Source organism: Penaeus vannamei, chromosome 21, assembly GCF_042767895.1.
Source record: "Penaeus vannamei isolate JL-2024 chromosome 21, ASM4276789v1, whole genome shotgun sequence".
Taxonomy (NCBI): domain Eukaryota; kingdom Metazoa; phylum Arthropoda; class Malacostraca; order Decapoda; family Penaeidae; genus Penaeus; species Penaeus vannamei.
This window is the reverse complement of record NC_091569.1, coordinates 24821845-24826844: the sequence shown is the minus strand read 5'-3', so window position 1 is coordinate 24826844 and position 5000 is coordinate 24821845.

Sequence of the window (5000 nt, the reverse complement as noted above, 5' to 3'; positions counted from 1 at the left end):
TGCCAAGTCATCTGCATAAGAGATGATCTTGCATCCCTCTGGCAGGTGAATGTCGAGTATGTTGGACATGAGGGTATTAAATAGGGCTGGACTAAGAACCCCTCCCTGAGGAGTTCCATTTTCAAGTGGCATGTGCTGTGAGAGGTGGCCTTGAAATCTGACATTTGCTGATCTATTTTTAAAATAGTCAGCTATCCAGGCCAAGAGTCTGCCTTTGACTCCTTTGTGGATTAGGGTCTCTTGAATGGCAAGTGGACTTGCCAACTCAAAAGCCTTCTCCAGGTCAAGGAAGACAACCACGGCAGGCGAGGTGTAGATTGTGCTTAAGAGTGTGGAAATGCTATGAGCAGTGCTCTTACCCCTTGTGAACCCGTGCAGGTGTTCATGGGGGGGACCCGTTTTCCATCGGAGCCTGTTGAGTACCATCTTCTCAGCTGTTTTACCCAGGCAGCTGAGAAGAGAGATGGGGCGGTACTTGCCAGGCTCCTTTGGCTTTGGGATGGGAACTATTGTGGCTTGTTTCCAGCTCTGGGGCACCGTGGCTGTTTGCCAGGATTTGTTGATAACCTGCAAGAATGCAAGTTCTCCTGCAAGGCCTAGATGCGAAATGATGGGGTGAGAGATCCCATCAGATCCCGGTGCTGATCCAGAACTGGATTTGTATGATTTTCTTAGTTCCCTAAGAGAGAACAAGGCATCTGCTTCATCAGCTTCGAGTGCCTTGTCTCTTATGAGAGCAAGTCTTTCTAGATTTAAGTTTTGTTGTTTTTCTCTCATCATTGGAGGCAGATTGTTAGTGCTGGTTCTGGCAGAGAACTCAAGCACCAATCTGTTAGCCTCTGATTGTGGGTCATGATGAGTGCATTTCGGGGCTTGGCGGCTTGTCGCTTGCCTGACCCGTTTCCACAACTCTGTAAGGCTGGTCTGGTACCCAAAAGACTGGCACCATTCCAGCCATTTTTCCTGCCTTACTCTGTTGGCAATTTCCTTGGCATGCACAACAGCTTCCCTCAGCAGGGCCAGATTGTCGGGAGATCTTTGCCGTCGGAAGTTTTTTCTACACATATTAACCCTGTGGTTGACCTCTTTGATCTCGTCATTATAGTACCAGGCGTCTTTGTGAGTTCTGGACCATGGACGAGTTTTGGGAGTGGTTTGTGAGGCTGCCTGGTTTATGGCCTGGATTAGCCTTGCCTCTAGCACATCCACATCTTCATTATCGTTATTGGGTTCATTGTCTTTCAGACATCGAGCCAAGCCTTCTTGGAAGGCAAACCAGTTGGCCTTGTCAGTTTTCCATTTAGGAATGTGATGTGGTCTTTGGGCTGGACCCGCATCCATTAGTGTGGTGACTATGCCGTAGTGATCACTAGTAACTGTATCATCAACACACCATCGAATTCTCTCCACCATTGTTGCAGTGGCAAAGGTGAGGTCTAGGACCCCTCCCTTCACATGCGTTGGTTCTTTGGTGTTGAGAAGAGCGATCTCAGGGAATGTCTCAAGCACTTCTGCTATGTGAATGCCTGCCGCGTTCGGCCTTTTGCGGGGATTCAGCATGGCCATGTGTGCATTGAAGTCTCCCCCTATGATCACTCGGTCTTGTGCTGCAGTAGCACAGACCTGGTTTAGATCTAAGCTCTCACACAGTGGTTTGCTATAAATATTGTATATTTTTATAGAGCCCCCAGGTAGCTGAATCTCAACAGCAAGAGATTCAACACCATCTCCACAGTGCGGCGGATTGGCTATTAAGGGATAGCTTCTTTTACCAGGGTCATCAGGCCTCTAGCACCATCCAGGTTTGGAGTGGTGAAGGCATGATATCCTGAGAAGCACACGGATCCCATTGTTAGAGTCTCCTGGAGCATGACGACGTCAATGCTCCTTGCTCGCACAATGGACTGGAGAAATGAGTTCTTGCTTTTATAGCTACAGATATTCCACTGCAGTATGCTTAGATTGTGTGCCATGATGGTTACTCAGTGTCACTTGCTTCATCTTCCGATGCCCCAGTGCTGGTGGCATCAGATAGATACAGATCCTCATTGATTGAGGATTGTACAACTTCCTCTAAGTCAGACACTCCGGTTAAGGCCTTACCAGGGGGCGTAGGGCCTAGGTTGGAAGTGTCACCTTGGGTCGGAGGACGAGACTTTGGCTGTACAGGCTCGGCCTGCTGCACAGTTTCAGCCTGTCCTGACAGACTAGCTGGGGTTTTATGTGATGTTTCTTTTGAAGCTAGCCTGTCATCCGAGGATTTGGGGAGGGGAGCGCTGCTCGTTATCGGTTTGGAGGTTTCTAGCTTCCTTCCCTTCAGAGCCGCCACAGTTTGGGTCATAGCCGTCATGGCGACCTGCACTGCTTTCTCCGCCTCCTCACTGGCCCTCCCCAAGGCTGTTGCTACTGCAGAAACTACAGCACTCAACAGGAGAGTCATATCTTTCTCGTCAAAGAAAAGATTATCATCTACTGGGGGGACCATTGCTGTGGACTTTGAACCTTTTTCCCTTTGGTTCTTTTTTGTGGTTTTGCCACTAGCAAGCTCGGGGAATTCCTCTCTGTTAGAGGTATCCAATTTTCTCTGTGGGGGCGACTCCTTCCTCTTAGGAGGTCGGGGAGTCTTCTCCTTTTTATTTTGTTTTTTGTTTTGACCCCAGACATAGGTACCTGGGGGCGCAGGGACAAAGTCAGGACGTTTTTTGGCTAACTCCTGCTTTTTAATCACTGCCTGTTTCCTGACAGAGCAAGCCAGACTCCAGGCATGATGTTTTTTGGCACAGTTTGGACACTTGGCTGTTGTGTCCTTCTGGCCATCTTTGTGTGCCTTAATACACACTTCCGTTTCCTGTGCCTCGCTGCATACACCACATTTGGCTTTGGCCTTGCAGTTGGCCTGGTGATGCCCGAATTTTTGGCACGTGAAACACCTCAAGGGCTCTGGCACATATGTCCTGAGCTTGTATGAGCCCCAGTTACCCAGGGTGGTGATTGGGGCTCCCTTGAGGATAACAAGGACTTGCCTGGTTGGAGACTTCCCTTTGGTCATGCGGGAAGCCTCCACCACTTGTGGTAGAGACGTGATCACCTCCACGTCGAACCCTAGTGGAAAGCCAAGTAGCACCATCTTGGATTTTTTCTCTTGGGAGGTCAGTGGTGAGATACACACCTTCCTCCCATCTTTAAGCACCTTGATTTCCTGCAGGAAGTTCATGGTGGCTTTGTCTTTGGGGGCAATGATCATGCCCTCATCTCTGGAGATTCGGATTGATAATCTCACATTTCTTTCCTTCTCCAATGCCCTTACCAGCTGGTATGCATTGTCGAAGTCTTCAGGGTTTTTTGGTACCTTAAACCGCGTTAGTCGACTTGGGGTGTGTTCTGCCTCTTCATCAGAGTCAGTCTCCACCCTTCGTCGCTTCACGCCTCCCCTTTGCAGGGGTTTAAGGCCTTTGGAAGTGGGGGCAGCTGTTTTGGCTGGTACAGCTGGGGCCCCTTCTTGACTGAGGGAGTTCTGAGGGGAGTTCAGGCTTCCCTCAGTCTGGTGTGCAAGGACAGACTTTGTGTTTGGTGTTTCTGTCTTGTCCTTGCTCGGTTCAGCAGGCCGGACACGTTCGGCCTGCTTTTGGGTTTTCTTTCGCCCCCCTGCAGCCTTGAAAGGCTCCAGGGTGACTGCCATGGTCGGATTCATTTTGTGGTCATTAGAGAGTTGGAAAATGATTTGTCCCCTTTCGGGGGTTATCTTTATACCTCCTCTCTGGGTGAGGTCTGAAGAAGGGCCTCACAAAAAGCTCTGATCCCTACACTCGACCCTTCAGCACCACAGGACAGGAGATCCCCCTGGGTGGGCTGAACTTGGAGTTTTGATGTGGTAAACGCTCTGCACCCCAATCCTGCTACAAGGGGGGTGTGATCACGTCACCGCAGCCCAGGCGAATGTTGGAAATCAACGTTTCCCGCAGGCCCAGGCTGCACCAGGAAATCAGAAAGAGAGGGCAAGAGTAAGACACCGAAAAGACGCCCTTGGTGCGTGGCCACAAACTATGTCCAGGACCAGAGGGTCCAGACCTGGTTTGAAACCTCGCTCTCCAAGGGAGCGGTAGTGGGGCACTTACTACAAGAGAAGGCCTGGCCAATTGTCGCGGCGAACCACGAGAAATTGGCGGAGCTCTCTGTGTAGTTTGTTGTCAAATAATATCGTAATGAAGCTCAAGTCTGGAGGCTTTAGCTCTGGAGAATCACGCCAATTGGGTGATCTCTCCCTGCACACCACAGGAGAGAGGGCCTGTAAGGTATACAGAAATACATACACAAACCTTTATATGTAATAAATATGCTACCTGAGCCTGTCATGTCAGGTTCCATTTGTATATATACATATGAGTGTGTAGATGGACAATGTTAATTAGAAATTGGATCTTTTACCTGGATAATTCAGACTGACCATAATTATAACGCCTGTGATAGTTATAACATATATTGAACGTTTTACTATTTCTTTAATCTGTCTATCAAATAAACTGACATTATCGATCACTTATCTGTGTTTGTCATGACAGATTTCACTTCATCGCCTCTCACTCGTGTTGCTATTAATTAGAGATTACCGAGCCGAGCGAGCTTTTCTTCCAGCCTTAGAACGGGGTTGTCCGAACGGCGAGAATCGCAAAACATTCTTCAGTTAAGGTTATATCATCAACAGAAGCCGGAAACTGGGAGTCCAAACTAAGAAATACTATACGTTTGTGTCTGTCTATATCATTATTATATATATCTTTACATACCTACATATTTGCACTCACATACAGACACATACATATATAACAACCCTCCTTGAAGAGGACTCGAACCTGGGCCACTCCACAACCGACTGAAAGTCAGGTCAGGTCAGCATGAGTCGATAATTGCGATCTTAGTTCCACACTCCTTTTAGGGTTCGTGTATTGGTTTAGCACTTTTCCTTCGGATTCATACCTGACGTGGCCCAGACTTATGTCCTG